The sequence below is a fragment of the Centroberyx affinis genome, unplaced genomic scaffold (assembly GCF_046629955.1).
Source record: "Centroberyx affinis isolate AG114_WGS23_722 - 3 ecotype Tasmania unplaced genomic scaffold, CSIRO-AGI_Caff_v1 ptg002748l_1, whole genome shotgun sequence".
NCBI lineage: Eukaryota > Metazoa > Chordata > Actinopteri > Beryciformes > Berycidae > Centroberyx > Centroberyx affinis.
This window is the reverse complement of record NW_027280912.1, coordinates 116,812-138,815: the sequence shown is the minus strand read 5'-3', so window position 1 is coordinate 138,815 and position 22,004 is coordinate 116,812. Positions and strand designations below refer to the sequence as shown.

At 44.0% G+C, this 22,004-nt stretch overlaps 1 protein-coding gene and 2 non-coding genes across 3 annotated transcripts in view; 1 reads left to right on the top strand and 2 right to left on the bottom strand.

The window, feature by feature from the left end:
- Positions 1–22,004, bottom strand: part of LOC139657746 (partitioning defective 3 homolog) — a gene marked incomplete at its 3' end in the record, with an annotated part of 222,588 nt that overhangs the window by 154,916 nt on the left and 45,668 nt on the right. The window lies entirely within an intron of this gene.
- On the top strand, positions 17,140–17,211 carry trnaw-cca (transfer RNA tryptophan (anticodon CCA)). The gene has a single exon. It is a non-coding gene; the product is annotated as a tRNA-Trp (tRNA).
- trnaw-cca (transfer RNA tryptophan (anticodon CCA)) lies at positions 18,803–18,874 on the bottom strand. The gene has a single exon. It is a non-coding gene; the product is annotated as a tRNA-Trp (tRNA).

The window sequence follows — 22,004 nt, the reverse complement described above, 5'->3', positions numbered from 1 at the left end:
TCCCCTCCTATCTATTGACAATCCCCGCTCCCCTCATCCCTAAACTCTACCGAGCCAAACTTCGCAGCCCTAAGACGAAGCACAATGCGGGTTTTAGCTCGGGCGGAGAGACAGTGGTGGTGGGTGGTGGAGTTATTTGAGAGTGAAGACTTCGACAGGGGTATAAGCCCGAAAGTTAACCAGCGCCGAGCCATTAGGCTTTTGACGCGTAAGCTCTCGGAGCCGCGTTGCACGGCGAACGAGCGATGCTTCAAAGATGTGTACGGTGGGAGCCGGGAGGCTGGAGGCTTAGGGCTTTAAAGTAGTTGCGGGGAAGAGTTAGAGTTTGTCTAAAGTACACCGAGAGCGGAGATTTCCTCGCCGGGGGAGGGAGAAGACGGTCTTACAGTAGAGGGGATGAGTTGAAGGACTAATGTGTACACCATCTGTGTGGCTGATAAAAATGATTTGTGCTGTCGTGCATATCTCCTGAAAGTCTATGAAGAGGATCCACTCCTACCAGAAGAGTATTCCGCCGAGGCCCTTGTGATCAATCAGGGAGAAACAGAGCGAAACGGAGGGGTGCCAAAAAACATTCTATCCGACCCGTGTCTGGAAATGTGATAGCGCAAGTGCTTCAATATATACACACACACACACACACAAATGCAAATGCACACTTGTATGGGTTAGACGAGAGTGCACATGTCCACACATATACACAGAAATACACACATGAATCATAGCTGAGTAATCACATTTACGCGCACACACAGACGCACGCAGTCCATGTGAGTGATGTGTAAGTGTGTACTGCACCCCCCTACTGTTTGATATTTCAGAGTGTGGCTGGTACAAGGCACCGGGGTGAATCGCATAGAGCCTGTACGCGCCCATAGAGGCCGGGCCTAATGTAAAGCATAGCAGTGGCACCGCCAAGAGACAAAAGGAATCCATTTGGAGCCATTTCACGCATGGTGTAAGGCGACTTGCCGAGGAAGAGGAGGAGGAGGAGGAGGAGGACGGTGGATAATAAATGGGACATTCTGCCCTCCCTGCCTCTGCGAGAATGACAGAGTCAGAGTTTCCTCCCACCGTTTCCTCACAAGGGTGAAGACAGGGGAGAGCGAGTAAAGAGCGATGGATCAGCAGCGATGCGAGGTACTCCCGCTGTGATGAGAAGTCCCCCAGCTCTGCTTTTAGAGCAATCTACAGAGCAATAAGTTCTCACGATGTGGACTAGAACTCCCCTGAATACCCCAGTGTCTTTAACATGCTTCTGAACGCAACAGGAATGCCTGAACACTGTGATCCTGTGATGTTCCAGTATGTGGAGAAGCACAGGTTTGATCCATGCAACAAAAGTGAGTGTCTAAGTGTCCTTGAGCAAGACACCTAACCTCTACTTTATTGCTGTCCGCATATGACCATCAGCAAAATGCCTGAAATGTCAATGGTACAGTATGGTCTGTTTACGAGCTTGCCCAAAAGGATACAGCCTATTGCATAATCAGAAGATTCCCTTACAAGGTCAAAGGATTTTTTTAGTTAGATCTGTGAGTGACTTGGCAATGTGTAGTACAGGGTTTCCTGCCTACAGAGGAATCTGACCCTGTTCATTAGCCCAGACTTGACTCAACTCAGGCTTCAATAGTGGCACCACAGTGCCCCCTGCTGCCCCTGGAGAGAACTACAACCAGAAGGGGGAACCATAAGTCATCGCTGCACCACAAACTCTCCATTTCAGACAGTTGATCATTCTGACAGAGTTGATGGAAATATGTGGGGTTGGACTGATCTGATGTATGGTATCACTGGCATGATCCTGTCACAGTTGAGTGAGTCGGTGTGAGATGAGGAGATACTTGGTACAGAGTGTATGGGTCAAACAATCCCTGTTGTCTCCTCAGTACCATACACTGAAGTTTCATGTTGTTATTTTGTGTTATGTTGTGTTATGCTACGTTTTATTACATCACATTATGTTATATCATCTCTTCTCTGTGCACTTGTACTCCATTATGTAAAATTTTATGGACTCTCAAAAAAACAGCTTGCAAGGAGGCAACAGATAATGACGATAGTGAACCCCCTGCTTATAAAACACCTCGCCGCTTTGACTTACTACAGCAGCACTGCAGCTTGACAAAGCTACATTCTTAGACAAAACGGCTGGGGAAAGCAGAGGTGGCACATTTCAATATTTCATTTCTGCTCTCTCTCCTCTAGCAAGCCAGCCGTGAAATACAGGCGGCGAGTGTGTTGTTCCACTACGCATAAACACAACACCCCCCCCGCAGAGACCAGCCTGGTTTAAATGGATGAAACTTCACATGTGTTAAATAACAGAGCCAAAGCCGCTACATTCTGATATGGGGGTAGGGGGTGAGGGGGTCTGTAGGGACACACACACACACACACACACACAGACACCTACTTACACATGCACACAACCACACAAACAGGAACATGTGCGCACATACACTTAGACACACCCAAGCATATAGCGACGGAGGCAAGCACGTACACACACACACACACACACACACCCATACATACACACATTTACACACATACACACACAAGCCAGAAGAGACCACCTGTCAATGTGTGTTGAGAGCCGCGGGCGGCGTCACCTGCTCGCGGGAATAAAACTCTTTGATATTCATATCAACCTCCAGCTCCATACACACTCCAATCAAATACCTCTCCCACGTTCCTGCTCTATCTCTCTCGATCTCTCTCTCCCAGACAAAATAATGACACAACATAAAAGTGGAGAGTAAAAACCCAGTAGCGCAGGTGAGGTGTTTGATCTAGAGAAAACACACCAGCAGAGTAAACTATGAACCGTGGAGAGGATGGGGGGAGAAAAGGAGGAGGGGAGGCTGTTTTGGAGAAACAAACAAATTGCTGAAAAGTAGGAGCAAGTTTTGAGGCAATGCGCAAGAAATGGAAAAGCAAAGATGATTGCGTGATGGTATCACACATGCAAACATACAAAGAGGATTTCTGAAGTGAGTGACACCAGAGAGGCAAGCCGTGCCAAGATATGGGAGGGCGCCGGGCCAGATGCCCAGGATGCGAGGCACGCTTGCGGGTCACAGTCCAGCCAAACTGCCCCCTGGGCGGTGGAGGGCCATCTACCATCATGGCCACCATCACCATCGCAATTAGAAAGCAGGACCCAGCTGGTGGACTGGGAGGGAGGATGGAGGCCGGAGGAGGGGCTGGAAGCATGGGAGAGAATGGAAAATAGGAGAATAAAAAAAAGTTGGAGGATAGAACGATGGGGGAATAGTGGAGAAGCACGGCATGAAAATGTCCCCCAAAAAAGGTATTTTATTCATATATGTAGTGATGAAATCTTATTTTTCTGAAAACAAGTGAAAAATTTGGCCATTGAGGTGAGATCATGCCACTTGTTTCCAATGCAAATTTACTTGTTGCAAGAATTTCCTGAAAGCAAGCATCAATATCTTGAAACAAGGCAGAATAAAGCAGCTCACTCCACTAGTATTAAGAAAATGACACTTGATTCCAGAAAATTATTGAAACGTGCTGATTTGCATTGGAAGCAAGTGAAATTATCTCACTCCCACTGGCTGATTTTTGTCACAATTTAAGACTCAATACTAAATCAAACGAGAAAGGTGTCAGGAAAGATGGGGTGTCAAAGTCAGTCAGACACAATCACCAAATCCGGATGTGTTTCTTCACCTGCCGCCATCCTCCCCGCCTCGTCCCGTCTCAGATTTAACTGTCAAAGTACAAAGTTAATGTTAAGCTTTATTGCTCTGTGAGGGGAAGCTGTCTTTGCTTTACCACCCCACCTGGGAGGCCAAAGGTCAGGGTCAGATACAGAGCAGCGGCCTTGGAGCTGGTAGGGATCCAGTGTCTTGCTCAAGGACATGGATGCTTGAACCTGGGTCCTCCTGTTGAAAGACAAGTCTCTATCCATAGTAGAGGATTTGTGGAGGTATTCGTCTACACTGGCTGGCAGTACAGTTTGCTGCAACGGTGCATCACACGAAACACTACTGCCAAAGGTAAATGTTTTAGTATTCACTTCGCAATTTATTCTGCCTCGCCGAGTAATGCCTCGCTGAAATGCTACCCTCCATTCCCTCCCCGCAGCAAAACTCATTTTCACAGCGACGCGACAAAATATTAACACAGGCCTCAGAATGAAATGTCACCGTGATTTCTTTGTCAAACTAAAGCCGGGGCCGGTCTCCCCCTAATGCGGTGGTAAGAGGTGGCGTGGCGTGGAAGAAACCCCCGGCTCGGCTGCTCCGGTCTCAGGTGCCACACCTGTACTAATAGGCCTGCTAATTGGAGCGTAGCACTGGGAGGGGGCACACACACACACACACACATGTTCTTCAATCCAGACACACTGGGGAGTTGCATGCCAGGGAGGGATTGAGGTGTGTGTGTGTGTGTGTGTGTGTGTGTGTGTGTGTCCTGAGGGAGCAGGTTGAAAAGTCTTGAGAGTCTAGGGAGCAATGAACAGACAGGACACCAAAATAGAAAGCACATATTAGATAGATAGATAGATAGATAGATAGATAGATAGATAACTGTGAATATATTTTGTAGTATTGCGGTAATGTTGCATGTGGGTTTGATTTTGGAAAATAACATCTTTCCCCTGCGAAATCGTTGAAAGCGAGGGAGGGAACGTACAGAATGCAGAAAGATATGCCAACATTAAACATTCAGTTACGGTATTCAGCATGAATACAGATGGAGAGAGAGCGAGATAAAAGAAAGAGAGAAGTGCAGAGACGAAGATTGGAGAGAGGTCTCCCTATCTACTTAGCACTGACAAGTGTAAACAGTAGCCTCTCTCTGTTTCACTATTTTGCTTGCCTGCATTCTTCTCTCCTCTTTTTCTTTTTCCCTCCCTCTCTCTCTCAGTCTCTCTCTCTGTCCTCGTTCTCATCCTTGCCTCTTCTTCACCCCTTTCATAATAAGCGTGGAGGCAACATGTTGAATAAAATATTAGAATGTGCTGGCAGAGCAGCCTGATTTCTGGTCTCTGTGTGTGTGTGTTTGTATGTGTGTGTGTGTGTGTGTGTGTGTGTTTACAGCACGATGCATTCCCTGATCAAATTGTCACCTCGTGTCACTGTGTTAAACACGTTGTCACGACACACACACACACACACACACACACACACACTCACAATACTACCAACAATACCAAAACACACAAGCCGTCTCCCCAGTCTCATGTATATCATGACATGATGTCTAATACACTTCTTTCCCTCCCAAAAAAAAACTGCACACACACACACACACACACACACACACACTCCCTCCCCTGCCATTCCAGTTCACTTCAGAGCGGCGTGCAGCCTTGACAGTCGCCGCTAACAACTTGCATCCCATCTGCACGCTCCCAAAAGAAGAAGAAAAGAGCGAGGTGCACTAAAATAGAAGAGAAAAATAGGTTTCTTTTGGTTGGAATGTGTTGTTCAAAGAGGCGGCGCTCCGCTTTCGCAGCCGTATTTGAATACAAATAGGTGGCGCATCTGTCAAGTATTTGTCGTTTTATGTTTTTTTTTGTCATGCATTATTAAGATCCCGTCGCCGCGCTTGGCAGCCGCAGTCATCATTATTTCACTTATGAATAGAAATAATGTGCCACACAACTGTGCCTCGTATGTATCAACCGTGCCCATGCTGTTTCTGCGGTGTAGAAACTTGCTCTTCACAGCAAAAAAGAATGCTTACCGAAGCTATGTACAATATGTATAGTTTAGTAGAGTGATTACTTAAAGCTATGTGGATAGTTTAGCAGAATGCTTGTTAAAAGCTGTGCACATCCAATTAGCTATATTCATAGTTTAATATGTGATACTTCATTGATCCACATAACTGTTTTCTGTTCTGTTCTCTAGGCGACTCTGGCACTCAACAAAAGCTATGTACAAAGTTTGATGTGCATTATTTAGTGGAATACATATTAAAAATTATGTGCTTAATTTAGTAGAACGATTACAAATACCTATGTGCATAGTTTAATAGAGAGCTTTAGTAGAAAGTAGTAAAAGTTATGCACATACAAGCAAACACCAAGCAACTTCCAACAATAACTATTTCCTTTCTCTCATGGCTTTTTCTATTTTTTTTAACACCAACAAAAAATTCTGGTTCTTGTTAGGGCCTGGGAAAAGAAAGAGTAGCTCTGTTTAGCTTTAAATAACAAGATCCGTGTTGAAAAAAAATCAATCACTCACTTTGGGTTATGCAAGAAAAACAACTTTGATCACGGCTCGGGTGGAAATGTGGATTTTGGCTAAATGTTCGGTTGTTAGTGAAAGAAACCGCTCGCCATATTGGTTTGTTTTATCTGCTGAAAAGTCATTTTGCTGATGTGAGGCTTGACCTCAAGCTGTCTCCAACTGTCCCACCGCTTTGCACACACTGTGACTGTCAACGTCCCACAAACTCACTGGCTGTGGTTGTGCAGACAGAAGATTTGTTACATGACTTCCTGCAAATGAGCACGAGATCAGGCTGTGTGTGTGTGTGTGTGTGTGTGTGTGCGCAATCAATAGAGTCAGATGGGGAGGCCCTGTGCAGTTCATTCACTGCCTGATGATCAATAAGAGATTAGAGAGGAAAGCAAGGTCTCTCTCTCTTCTCTCTACCACCTCATAGACTGTTTAAGGGCCCTTGAAGCCAAGGTAGGGATCGGAGCGTGAATGGGGAATGAGGGGGGAAAAAAAGACGAGTGGATACAGGGATGAACTCGTCTGGCAGTGTGTTGGGGTTCAGAGGAGTGCAGTGATTAATACTGCATGCGTTCTGCTTGTAATGATGTAGAGGAGCTGTAGTTAGAGGCAGAAGTAGCTGCGAGGAGAGAGTTGTTCCAGGAGATCATTTTCTCAGGATTAGGTCATTTTAGGATACATGAACACACACACACACACACACACACACACCCACGGAAGACCACGGACACAGACACACACATAGAAGTACACTTTTGTGTGCTTTTACATAGGAGTTAACTTCCATTCATTCCCTAGTAAACGCTAACCTTAAAGCTACAATTTTTAATCCACAAATGGTGACTGTTTGATTTTTGACAACTTCAATTGACTTTAATACCCAAATGTACCCCACATGTAATGTTGTAATGTGACATTAATAAACTGGATACCAAAGTATAAGAGAGGCAAAAGATCTAATGTGGAAACATTACTTAGATTGAAAATGTTTCATGAAAATGTTACATATTGAATCTTTAACCTTCACTACTACGATGCCTAACCTTAACTCTTACCTTAATCTATCTTAATTCCAGCCTTCATCATAAAACAGCCTTATTTTAAATGATTAATGTTTTCCAATCCTGTAAGAGACATTTGGACCACACAAGATCGCACTCGCACAAAATAAAACACACACACTTTTCTAATGGCTGTCGACTGGGCAGCATTGTTTGGGGGTGGGGGGGGGGGGTGGGGGTGGGGGTCTTTTGGGAGTCTCTGTAGGAGGTAAGGCCACACACAACCACAGTGAGAGCATCAGAGCTCCTATAATGGCCTTTATACAAGGAAGCGAGAGAGAGAGTCAATGGCGAGCGACAATAGAGGCTGTCACATGTGACTCTTCTTTCTCTGTGAAAAGAGAGACATTTACTAATGCACATATTCAGCGCTGTACTTTTGGCACAACAGTGCAATAACATCACAAATCATCAGATATGTGTGCATGTGTATGTGTGCGTGTGTGTGTGTGTATGTCTGTTTGTGTGTACGCTGATGGATGAGCGTCTTTAGAGATAAATGGATACCTATTATTTCTGCCTTTTATAGGCAAACTCCCTGCTGATTTCCGAATAGGAATAGCATGCAGGCCTCCCGTACACACACACACACACACACACAGACGCATAACGATCTACAACTGAGGGGCCCTAGGCTGTGGCACATCTGTTGTGGAAGAGACATGAGGCATTCATGCAGGGACTCTCAAGATTCCTCTTGTAATACCACACACACATACTGTACACGCACACACACACACACACACACACACACACACAGATTCTCTGCATGTGTGATGAATGTGCTCTTTAAAACACAAAGGAGGTAGGGTGGCAGGGGGGAGAGTGGAGGGGTCTTCTGACAGTTTTATCCAAAAATCCCTTCTGGATAAAAACATGCCTGCACACAAAGACACATTGAGACACAATCTCTCAAATTGGGCCAGTGACCTCCAGATACCCTCTACACTGAATACAGTGTGCATCTTTTAGTATTCTTCACTGCTAACATTGAACAGAGGATTTGTGCATATTCAAGGAAGAGGAAAGTCTTTAGAGTTGTTACTAGACTGATATATAGGTTAGCTGAATTCATTCTAATGCAACATTTTGATTGGATTTCACGAGTTTGCATGAATATGTTATTATTAACATTATTAGAAAAACATTATTAGTAGTGGTAGCAGTAGCAGTAGTAGTAGCGGTAGTAGCAGTAGTAGAAGTAGTAGTAGTAGCAGTAGTAGTAGTAATAGTAGCAGTAGTAGTAATAGTAGCAGTTGTAGTAGCAGTAATAGCAGTAGTAGTAGAAGTAGTAGTAGCAGTAGTAGTAGTAGTAGTAGCAGTTGTAGTAGCAGTAGTAGTAGTAGCAGTTGTAGTAGCAGTAGTAGCAGTAGTAGAAGTAGTAGTAGTAGAAGTAGCAGCACTTGTAGAAGTAGTACTAGTAGAAGTATTAGTAGTAGCAGTTGTAGTAGCAGTAGTAGCAGTAGTAGTAGTAGTAGTAGTTGCAGTAGTAGTAGTAGCAGTAGTAGTAGTAGTAGCAGTAGTAGTAGTAGTGGTAGCAGTTGTAGTAGCAGTAGCAGCAGTAATAGAAGTAGTAGTAGTAGAAGTAGCAGCACTAGTAGAAGTAGTAGTAGTAGAAGTATTAGTAGAAGTAGCAGTAGCAGCAGTAGTAGAAGTAGTATTAGTAGCAGTAGCAGCAGTAGTAGAAGTAGTAGTAGTAGCAGTAGTAGTAGTAGTGGTAGCAGTTGTAGAAGCAGTAGCAGCAGTAATAGGAGTAGTAGTAGTAGAAGTAGCAGTAGCAGCAGTAGTAGAAGTAGTATTAGTAGCAGTAGCAGCAGTAGTAGAAGTAGTAGTAGTAGAAGTAGCAGTAGCAGCAGTAGTAGAAGTAGTATTAGTAGCAGTAGCAGCAGTAGTAGAAGTAGTAGTAGTAGAAGTAGCAGTAGCAGCAGTAGTAGCAGTAGTAGTAGTAGAAGTAGTAGTAGAAGGAGAAGTAGTAGGAGGAGGAGGAGAATCATCTTGGGTTTCAATGGAGAGTTTAGTGTTCCTTGGTCCAAATGCTGTTTCAGAGTTCTGGCTTCATTCTAGCCTACAAGGGAAAAATAATCTGGGGGAATCACTAAGTACTTGTAATCTTTTCATAATTTTTAAAATTAAATTTAAAGAAATTGAATATTGGCTATCAACATATTGGCTATCAACAGCTTAAATCTGAAAAATAACAGTATTGGCCTTCAAAAACCCATATCAGCTTAACTGAAGTTGTTTCTGTAATTACTGTATAAACTGACCATTACTTGCAATTGATATTGAACAAGATATATTTTAGAGCAAGGAAACTGCAGAACGATAATTGCTGGGTTAATGTGAATCCATCAAGACAAACCACAACAAACGACTGTGCAGGGAAAAGCACGCAGCCTTTCAGCGTGTCTGTCAGCAGAGCAGGTCATAATCTGGAGAGGTCTTTAGCCTTTCCTCATGAGGAGAGAGGAGATGAGAGCACAGCCATTGTGTTAGAGGGGATTCAGCTCTGTCTGCTACAATATGCCTGTCTAAAGCTCTCCAAACCAGGCTTAGCTTCCCTTCCCCCCCCCCTCCCAGTGCCAATGTCAACTTCAGCTCGGCACGATGCCAACCGGCAACGCCAAACTCAGCTTAGCCCGTCATGTTATGGCTGGCGCCATGGCAACGCCTGCTCCGACTGTTTTGACTGCGTTTTCGTTTTTTCTATGTCTTTCATTCTTTCTATTCTTCTGTTCCTTCCTTCCTTTCTTTCTTCCTTTCTTTCTTTTTCTTTGTCTCTTTCCTTACTTTTTTCATTATATTTTACCGCTTGTTTCGTTCATTCACTCCTTTCCTTTTTTCTTTGTTTCCATCTTTCTTTCTTCTTTATTTCCTTCTTTCCTCCTCCCTTACTCTCATCCTTCCATTTTTTCTTGCTTCCATGCTTTCTTCCTTCCCTCTCTCCTTCCTTTCTTCCATCCTCACTTCCTTCCTTCTCTCCTTCCTTCCTTCTGTGTATGCGAGACATAAACACCGTTCTTATGTGGCTTTTGAGGTCACTGTATCATCAGAAAGGGCTCATGTGTATGCATGTGTGAGTGCTTTACCAAATCCTTCCACCATTAGCCCCTGCACCGTACTCACAGCTATACTAATTACTACAATGCTTAAACCCACACACACACACACACACAGCGCAGAACAGCGACTAGCCCGGCATACATCATATCTCGTGTAATAAATTAACCCAGTCTAAGACGGAGCTGTGGCTTCCGAAAGTCTATTCGAGAGCCAATTTTCAGCCGCAACCTTGGAGTGACTTTGGGTCTGCGAGGGTAATTATACATGGTTCTGAGAGAAGCAGTCAAGTGTTGAGACAGCGGCTCATGGTCTGGAGACTCTTGAGACAAAAGCTACAGAGGGATACTTGTCATGCAGAAGAGACGTTCGCTCGCTTTAACAAGAGACTGAGGGGTCAGCGGGGTGAGAGTGAAATAGATCTATATTCAAAAGAACGAGCAATACATAATAGATTGAAGGTTTCTGTTCGAGTCTGCGGTTTCCGTCGGCCCGGCCGTGGCTTTGTATACCTAATTTCCTGGCGTGCGATCACAGGTCCGGAGCCGCGTGGAGAATGCGTCGTCGCCCCCCCCCCCGTGAGGCGAGGGGGAAAAAGCAGCCAACGTGGCCCAACGCAAACAGCCGCACAACGAGGTGTTTCAGCCGCAACACAGATAAGCATTCCTTCAGAATACTTCTACGGCTAGAGGAAGAAAAGTAGAAAACCAGGGCAGCGTCTTCTCTTCCCTGCCGCATCTCTGTCTGATGCCAGCGGGGCCCGCGGTTGCGGCGTTCGCCCCATATGGCTTTTGGAGGAAGACGAGGCTTTTGTTATCGTCGTTGTTCCTCGGGGGTCTTTGGGAGGGGATGGGGGGGGCGGGGGGGTAGGATCCCAGCAGGGGGGCCTGTGTCTGTCACCTCGTTTTAGGGCCTGTCCCATGGCGGCTGACCCAAATCGGCACCCTGGGGCCGTGCCAAGACCCTCCCCGAGCCTCCGTCGCGGCAGATAATAGGCTCGTTTGGCAAAGTGCTCCGACACTGGAGCCAAAGCAGCTCTGACAGCTGTCAACCAGGACAAACATCTCCCTGCATGACACACACACACACACATATATATATATACAGTATGAGGGTTTGAGAGTGTGTTGGGATTGTAGTATGTGTATGAGTGTGTTTATGCGTACACATTCTAGTCTGTGTGGGGTCGATTTATATTTTTTTGGGTGCCGCCGATCCGCAGCTTCGGTTAAACGCCCCAGCGTTTTTCCAGACAGCGCGTTCGACGGCGAGCCGACGCCATGTCAGGAGCGATTTGACGGCGCGGCAGAAAGCTCCTCCTGGAGGGGGAGCTGTCACGGAGGAGAAATCAAAGACACCTATGTGACGAGCCGGGTTGCCTCCGAGCTGAAAGGGAGGCTTGGTGACATGACCTGATTTCACCCGTTTTTCTGCAAAAAACCGCAGCAGGAGAGAGCAGGAGACGAAGGAGTCGCATGCTGCATTGCAATATGGGATAATATCATTCTTACCCCAGGCACAGGGATGTGTATGTCGTACTGCATATGCTATACAGTTGACGCAGTAGCTTTGTCAACAAAAATTGACTAATGCTATCCATACTGGTGGCTCCACTTTTACTGTATATATCAGCAGGCTGTCATATACTTGTGATGTTTTTGGTTCAAGTCCGCCCGGTGACCTTTGTTCCTAATCATCCCCTCTCTTGCCTACACAGTCCCAACACACACACTCACATTTCAACAATGCTTCAATATCACTGACCTCCACCTCTCACAGTATTCTCAAGAGCTGGTCCTATTCTGTTGATGCTTTCATTTTTGACCCCTACATGATGATTTGTCTGTGTAGTCTCCTGCAGTGTTTGAAAGAGTACTAAAATGTCCTACTCGAGTAGTACTGTTAGTTTGCTGAAATTTTTAAAGTCAAATTACTGGTGGAAAAATATTCTTAAATCAAAGTAAAAAGTGGCTTATTTAAGTTATTGAGTTACTAAAAAAAACAGATATCACTACATTATTGTAGTGTACACTATGTTAAGCATTCTGGAAATTAATGATCATCCCAATTATTCAGTAACATTAGCCTACTAAATTTATGTTTCTGTTGTTGTCATACAGTATGTTAAGTGCTAGCATTGTCTAATGTAAGATAGACCTTCTAGTAATCCAGAGGTGGGGTTTTTTTTGTTTTTGTTTTTTTCTGCCAGTCACATAAAGTCACATAAAAGGTAAGCTGACCAGTGGGCCAATTTCCCAGAAAGTCAATCCAATCTTTCAACTTTAAAGTTGCTCCACTGGAGCTGCTCAGTTAATAACAGTAGAAAACTGTGGCTCTACTAGGCAGCTCCCAGTGGAAAACAGTAGAAAACAGTGGATGAACTGGGCAGCTCCCAGTGGAAAACAGTAGAAAACAGTGGATGAACTGGGCAGCTCCCCAGTGGAAAACAGTAGAAGACTGTGGTTATACTGGGCAGCTCCCCAGTGGAAAACAGTAGAAGACTGTGGTTATACTGGGCAGCTCCCCGGTGTGAGATTATTGGCTGCGTGAGTGTGAAGCAGGGAGTTGCTGAAAAAGAGCATACTGCTCAAGAAATCTTTCCCCGAGTAAATAAAGTTAAAAAATATAGGAACCTAATAAACAAAGCAACAACAGACAATAAATCCAAAGCCCCTGAGGAAGGTGAAATGAAAAAGCTGCTTGCTGCCGCCTACGAGCCTCTGAGCAGAGCAGCGCTGGTGCGGATAAATTCCTCTACCAGACTGAGTCTTTCGGGACTCTGAGTTGACTGCGGTCCTTACAGACTAAGTACAGCAGACTAGCAGTGTGTGTGTGTGTGTGTGTCAAGGTGAATGTCTATGTCTGTTTGGGTATGTGTGACCGTGTCAGTGTGTGTGTTATGTGTGTTTATGTGTGATGTCTCATTGTGTCTCTCAGGTGACAGTTTTCTCTATTGTCTCCTTGCAGGGTGAAGATGTTCACACTTTCCTGCCAGCATGCATGTGTGTGTGTGTGTGTGTATGTGGTTGAATTTCAGTAACACCTTTCAAAGTTCAAGTACATACGCATATGTTTGCCATCTCTCTCTCCCTCTGTCCGTGTCTCTCTCTCCCTCTCTCTCTCTCTCTGGCTCTTTACTCTTTACTTTGTGCTTCTCTGTCGTCTCCTCTCATTCATCACTGTCTGAGGATGAGTGTCAGTCCAGAGGGATTTTCCTCTGGGGAGAAACAGGTGCTCCTGGCTGATAGAGGAGAAGAAAAGTGCTTCCCTCCTACCCTCCTTCCTCCCTTCATGTCTCTCTGCCCTTCTTCCTTCATCCTTCTCTCTCTCTCTCAGTCAGACAGAGAGAAGACAGAAAGAGGGGAGGAGGGGTCAGGTATAGAGGGATACAGAGATATCTGAAAAACAGTCATGTTGTGGGAATGCAGTCAGGCTATAAGTAAAAGCTAAAAAGTTGATAAGGTGGATTTATTTCCAAATGTAGGTTACTGTGACACAATAAACTGTCTTGACTTTAAAATTGATCTGATGCATCTGTTGAAAAATGCAGCTCTCAGTCAAAAACAGCACAATTAACCAGGTCTATTCAGCTCCAATGAGATGGCTAAGAAATGCAATCAACTATTCACAGCCAATGTTGCCAAGAGTTGTGGAGCTCAGTTATGGCCACCGGAGGGCATATAACATCACCTGAAAACCCTCTATTCACTCAAGCTTGGGTATTGATTGAAGTCAGTTAGGGCAGTCAGAGTCCCATCGATTAGACTACAGATCAGATCAATGCCAGGTAGCAAAACCTCCACCCAGCCACACAGCCTGGCCACTAGAGGGCAGCATCAGGTCAGGGTCGATGTGTGGGGAGAACAGCAGGAATGGTGGCCAGCTTATGCGAAATGATAAATAGTTCAATTTTGCTATTAGACATCAGCACAATCAGAGGATGTATGACTGGTTTGATCATACATTTCACTCTCTCTACTGTTACCTCTCCGTCTACAGAATAAAGACGGGTATATAACTACACTAAATCATGACTAACAAAAATCTTTTCAGAAAGGGTTCCTTAAAATAAAAAAAATGATGATTCATTTGGGGGTCTGTGACATGAAAACGTCTGGGAACTCCTGCACTAGACAGACAGATGACTCATTCCAGGAGTCGAAAAGATGCATGCCAAATATATATATAGAGATGGAAAACAGCAGAAGAAAGATTCCACATCCGCCAAGTCTGGAACGTGTGAGGTGAATTCATTACACTGTGTGAGAGAAAGATGTGAGAGAGAGACAGGCAGCTAGAGACAATAGTCTGACTCAGACGAAATTGAGGATACCTCATAAAGCACTGAGGACCCTTGCATTCTCCATTAATCTGCCTGTATAACATGGAGCTCTTCAGTCATATATGAATATTGATGCATATTCATTGTGTTAATTACTATTTCAATGTTTTTGGGAGATTTATGTTATTTGTAACATGGCTATATGGAAATAAATAGTGTTTTGAAGTAAAACTCCTAGTAAACAGTCAATATGTAAACAGTAAACATGGCCAAAACATGGAGACCGCCTGAGTATATCTTTATAAATTGTCTCATAAATGTTGTATTTTAGTGTCAAATTTACAGTTACAGTTGTAGTCAAAGATTAGGAGAAGACATTCAGTTGCATCATTACCCACGGGATCTTGGTTATAATGGTGATATTGCCTTTGAAATTTAGATTATATACTAGGCGAGGATGAAAATCTTATTTTTTCCTTTATTGCATCTCCATTTACTCTGGAATGGTAATAGATATAGGTTTTCTTACAATGGATTCATATTCCTTAGCTTCTTACCTATCAAAGGAGACCAGAAATATGCATTATGGTTGAGGAGCTATTCCTGATTCATTTTGGGTATGTTATTTTAGGCGTTTTTTCCTAGGGCTAGGGCTAGGGCTAGGGCTTAACAGGTTAACCTATGCCAAAAGAGGCTACATTCACACACACACACACGCACACACAGACAAATAGAGTAATTAGTCTTTGATTTCCCCAGGCAGTGTGCTGGTACCAGGGGGCAGCTGCTGGGACCCTGCTTTAGCCCTGGCTAATTTCACTCCCGGCTTGATCTCGACCCAGCACAGGTGCCCGCTTGGCACCGGACTGCTGTTGCCATGGCAATGCCAACTTCAGAGGCCAAGAAAATGCCAATCGTCCAAGAAACTCAACCACAGGAGCCCTGGATACGGCATTACTGTATTCATTTTAAGCAGGCAGTGTGAGCGCAAGTACAGGAGGTAGTTAGATGTTCACTGACCTAACTAAGTTCAATTAGGATTTTTTTTCTTTTCATTTTACTAGGTGTTTTACGCCTTTAGTCTTTCACAAATTATAATATGTGTCCATTATTCTCAGCTTGAACTGGAAAAGCATGGAGAAAGTCACAAGGCTTTGATTGTCTGGCTTTGATTCTTCTTATTCAGATCATTCCAAAAAAATAATACCATATTCTCAGAGAAACAATCCTCTCTATCCCTTTAAATGCAGACCACAATGTACACCACAATAACTTGGACTTGAGTGCCTCTTTGTGGTTCGAGAGCGTCACTGCACCTTCTACCAAGCTGCAGGTCTTTGTCTGTGCACACCTGCTGTACAACACGCTCCACGCTGAACCGCTGACTCAGGTAGTTTCGCCGTAATGAGCTTTTTCCGTTAATCGCCCCGGAGAATTTGCCCTTCGCCCCTGTCATCATTAAGCCCCGGAGGCTGGCTTGCTTTGGCTCACCTCTCTAAATGAGAGAGATCCAGACTTTTAACGTGGGGAGAATCACCGAGGGACACAGCTCCCGAAATCATCTTTCCTTATCTGCTCTCAAGCTCCCTGTAGAAAAAAAAACAAAGCTGTAGGTGGCAACTTGCACAGCCAGCAGTCTGACAGGTTGGATGAGGCTCAGTGGAGTGCAAACGGTTAAAGTAATAGGGGTAAACAAAGCGGTGCTGTGTAGACAAACAAGACTGGGGTGGGCAGTCACAACCAGGGAATCAGACAGGGGAGACTGAGAGATCAGCAAGATAGACAGAAGCCAGCTAGACAGTCTGGGGAGAGAGCGATAGAGAGAGACAGGGGGCTGGGACACATCTGAGTCCAAATCTGGGTCCTTCCTGCCTAAAGGCAAGTCACACAGAACCTTGTACATCGCTTCACTACTGTTAAGACCAGACCTGGGACAGACCCTTAGGCACGAGTACACCTCCTTCCTCATCACTTCTCTATGGACTGTGATTGCATATCATCAAAGCAGACGTGGTTACATTCTGTGTGCAACATGGCATATTCCTTCTACCCCTCAATTGGAGAGTTTCACTGTCTTTCCAGCTGTCCATTTCTTCTTCTGTTATATGTTATGCAAAATTGTCAGCTTCACTTGTCACTACTGTAATGCCTCAACTTCATAGACCCTAACCTGGTGTATAGCACGTTCTATGTCACATTTGTAAATAAACAAGCGAAGGAGGCGTGGCCTAGTGACACGGGTTCAACACTGATCTTTCACACTGACCTTGACCAGGATTGTTTTGCACAATTCAATTCGAACTTTATTAAAGACTTTATTCACAATTCAGTCTGCTAACTGTTGACCGCTTCACACTGACGATCAACCCACGGATCTCCTAAATTGCTAGTCTGATCTGAACCAGGTATAAGAGACAGAGAACCATGTCCCTCTGTCTGTGTTTTACCAGTGCCAATAGGCTCTCACAACTGTCCGCTTTCACAGGAGGCCCAAACATTTTAAAGGCATGACCTTGTGGCGCAACGGTAGCGCGTCTGACTCCAGATCAGAAGGCTGCGTGTTCAAATCACGTCAGGGTCAAAGCTTTTCAAGTTCAAACTGAAACTGTCCTCCTCCAACAGAAACAATGTGATCAGATTATCCCAGCGCCCGTCAAAGAACTCTGAAAACTGAGTTGGGGTAACTGTGTACATTCAAGGGCCTTGATGGGAATACCTGTTGTGTAATCAACTAAAACATTCTGCTTTACTGTAATGTAGCCTTCTCCCTTACCCACTAATTGGCAGCCTGCAAAGTAGGATTGATCAATACGTTGCGGTCATGATGCACCCAGGGAAGCAGGGGATGAATGTTGTGCAGCAGGCTTGCCACTCCAACCTGCAGCAGCAGTTTTGGTTCTGAATAATCTATACCCTATTCTTTGCCGCTGCAATGGCCCAATTTCCCCTCAGTGATCATTATACTTCCATCTAATGCAATCTAATTTGCCATATTGCACGCATATATGTGTGTATTTGTTCAATGATTTGCTTAATCCCCTTTCATTCCTTTATTAACCGATTTGGACAGGCCCATACTGTGAATTTCTCACCTAAGGCCCTCTTTAACTAGGAGTCGTTTTACTAAATTACCACATTGCCATCTGGTGTATGGATGTAATGCCTGCATCCAAGCCTTTTTCAGACATTTGAATAGTGCTGTCAGAATAAAATTCTCCCATTGAATGAATTTTCAAAAGGCTAACCTCAGGCTGTCAACCAGATTCAAATTTCCACCTGGTTTCGGGCTTGGGATTCTCTAGACCGAGTGAAGCATGTATGAGGTTGTCTCATCTGGAGTGGAGCTCAGTCAGTCCTGTGTAAAAGTTTGTGCACCTCTTGGATTTTTATTCATCTAGTTGTGCAACAAAATAATAAAAAAAAAAATTTAATTGGGATATTTGTCTGGATACACAGTCCTTCTTATTTGTGCTCAACTGTGTCAATGACAAATATCTGTTCAACATTTCATGTAATATATTTTTCAAATGTCATACAAGGAGGTTGTAGTAATTGTTTTTGATCAATATTTTCCATCACAATTGTGCCTTTTTTATTGACAAAAGAAACTTCATTTTCAGTGCTCAGAGGGAGTTTATGGTGACCAAATTAAAATTAAAATTAGTCAAATTAGACAAGAAAAACTACACAGAAATTGCATCCATGTATTTTCACTTGATAAAAGTGTAATAGTGTGTTTAGATCTCAGACAAAAAAAATCCATACTAATTGCATTATGAAAACTATTCATACCACAAAAATACAGCAAAAAAATTACATAGGCTATATATATATACATATTTCTGAAGGGACTTCAATAGTGAGTAGTCAATAGTGAATTTATAGTGAGCTTATTTTACTTTCTGGCATTGTTTATCTCCTATGATGTTATTATAGTATTTTCTATAGTACCATTCTTGACCTATATTAGCTGCATGATGTATAGTAATCTTAGCAGTATTGGACATTAATTCAGTGCCATGCCTTAGAAGATTACCAAATTCGTTGCACACGTACATGTGTTTTGCATTAGGAACTCTGCGTGGATCGCTGTCTACGGATCAATGTGTGGATGGTCAGTGTTTACATTTACGGTCGCTGTCTGTCGTTCTTATTCTGTAACGGAAAAGCATTGACCCCGACGTGATTTGAACACGCAACCTTCTGATCTGGAGTCAGACGCGCTACCGTTGCGCCACGAGGTCTACGTCAGCAACTCCCGGAATAGCCGAAGTTGTTACTAGAAAGAGAGTCCTTAAAGCACAACAGCTGAAGCGAGAGGTCTCACTCCTGCCTATTTCCGTGTCCGCTTAACTCCCGTTAGTCAGACTACAACGCCTCTTTGCTTGGCTGCCAGCCGACGAGAGTATCTCACCTTCTGTCCCATATCTTTAGGCTTACAGTCGAAGTAACATACTGATTGCTTGTGAGACATAAACTCATCTTACATTCTTTAAATTAGTGAAGAAAAAAACACAATTTCGTTCGTTCATTCAGAATGATGAACTTCAAAGTTACAGTCACAGTTATTCAATGGCTTTTTCTACCAATATGGCTCTTTACCATATACACAGCTAACTGTAGCTGTAGCTGTCATTTGATTATAATCACCTGTTACTCTATTACAAACACCTGCTATTTTCCTACCAAGATGGCCATGTGGGGATGGAACAGAATACTATGAATACTAGTTTTTAGTGGCATATATACAAAAAATACACAACCCTGATATTTTGCTGATATAAAACTGAATAAATTTCCTAGACAGACAAATAATTGTATTGGCTATGTATGATTCAGTCACACTGGAATGAAAAATCAATGATACCCGGACCACAATAACTGTCTTTGTAAACATTTGTCAGTGAAGATGATGAAGATGACAGTGATGATAAGGAGGACCACTGCCCTTGGCCCTCTGGGTAGACTGCTGAGCTAGTGGTCAGAGTGTGTGTCCACATGTTAGGTCCCATGTCACTGGTAACAGTAGGCCTAACACCAGCCAGATAGTGTTACACATTGGTTTATGGGAATCCCACAAGACAGTACATTGATAAGGACAGAAAAGATACAGCAAAAAGGTCTTGTGTCTCCTCTATCTGTCTACATGAAGCATTTTAGCCTCTTTTTTACCTGCTCCAGCCTAAAAACACCCTGCAAATCACAGGCAGGTATTAACTAATACACATCTGCACAAAAGGGGGATGCATATACTTATGTATGAGGTTTTTCAGGTGATAGTGGGGAGTGATTACAGATGGATACATTTTCTTTCACTTTCTCATGCTTTTATGTACATGAAAAGGCTTCTCTTCTGAAGCCCATGGTTCAATGCTGTTATCTATAATGTATTACCTAAAACACACTTCAATTCAAGTATCAATTGTGAAACTGTTGGATTTTAAAACACACTTGGAAGTATCAGTATCAGAGTAACAGTAACACTGTAACTCTCTGAGCCAGCATAGAGGGCTCTATAGTGTCCCAGTTGTACTGTTGGCCCAAAAGTAGCAAATGGAGATGTATACCTATACCACATATTAAATAATATAAAAATAATAAAAAATAATATTATAACAATCTGATCATGGCTTTAGAAATCAAATTGACCAGTGCTGACAGCCTGAGAAAGTCACATTATGACTCCACAGTGGGATTCTATAGAACTCTACTCCAGTTTCTGACTTTAGACCCAAATCGCATGAACTGTAAACAGCAAGCAACAACCTGAAACAGCGACATCTGAACTACCTTTGATTGGAAAGACTTCTTTTTGACTGTTGACATGGCTCCCAACCTGTCAATGGCTAATGATGATGGTGAGTTTTATAACATTTTAGTAAACTAAACCGAAAGGGGCGAAACATATCAAAATACAAGCGTGTGTCTGTGGCCTGCCAAGACATTTACCTGAAAAATCCTTCTACCTGTGACTTTACTGTTGTTGTACTAACTCTCTTTTTGTTCTTTTAGACTTATACTTCATATATAACAGGACCGTCCAACCAGAAATGGCCTGGTTAGTCTTTGAGAGTGAGGATGATCTTTCTGAGTGGAGTGATGAAGACAGCCAGTCATCAAGCTCCTCATCAGAGTCAGCGGGTGTAAGGATACCTATCACATCTGACAGTGAAGATGAGAGTAGTGAGGTGGAAGAGCACTACAATGCTGATGATGAATACGAGGATGAGGAGCTCGCTCCCCTGGAGTCTGATTTGGACTCTGATGTGGACCCGTCTCATCCTTTTTGGAGATGGGAGTCTCCCAGTTCCACAGCTGGAGCCAGCAGCAGCGTCTCCTCTGGACTGACCAGAGTCTGTGGAAAGAGGAGCAGGGAGGAGGAGAAAGAGATGGTGGAGAGACGTCCAGCACCACATATCATCGTCATATCTGACAGTGAAGAGGAACATGTGCTGAGGGTAGAGAGACGTCCAGCACCACCTATCATCATCATATCTGACAGTGAGGAGGAACTGAGGGTGGAGAGACGTCCAGCACCACCTATCATCATCATATCTGACAGTGAGGAGGAACTGAGGGTGGAGAGACGTCCAGCACCACCTATCATCGTCATATCTGACAGTGAGGAGGAAGAAGTGCTGAGGACTATTGCTGATGTGGACCCATTTCCCCCTGTTTGGAGATGGGAGTCTCCCAGTTCCACGGCTGGAGCCAGCAGCAGCGTCTCCCCTGGACTGACCAGAGTCTATGGAAAGAGGACCAGGGAGGAGGAGAGAGAGATGGTGGAGAGACATCCAGCACCACCTATCATCGTCATACCTGACAATGAGGAGGAAGAAGTGCTGAGGGCTGTTGCTGATGTGGACCCATCTCATCCTTTTTGGAGATGGGAGTTTCCCAGTTCCATGGCTGCAGCCAGCAGCAGCGGCGTCAGCAGCAGTGGCAGCGTCTCCCCTGGACTGACCAGAGTCTGTGGAAAGAGGACCAGGGAGGAAGAGGAGGAGGTGGAAGGCTCCTGCTTTACAACTGGACCCAAAAGGCCCAGGATCTCCCTTAAGAGGTGCAGGGAGGAGATGGAGGATGAGGAGGAGGACGAAGAAGGCAGCAACACTAAGTGACACCGCTGAATGCCCACTTCTGACTGATTATTCTGAATTTTTGTTTGTTGACTGTAATTAAAAAAAAAAAAATCACATAAATGTGCATTACGAATGTCTTCACAACAAATGTGCTGCTGGAGGACTAGACACTTCAGCCTTTCATAATGAAACTGTTGAAGAATCCTTAAGACCAAAACTTTTTCAACCTGTGTAAAAACTCCCTCCAAAAAACAGATGGCTATTAGCATTCACAAATATGACATGAACACGTGAA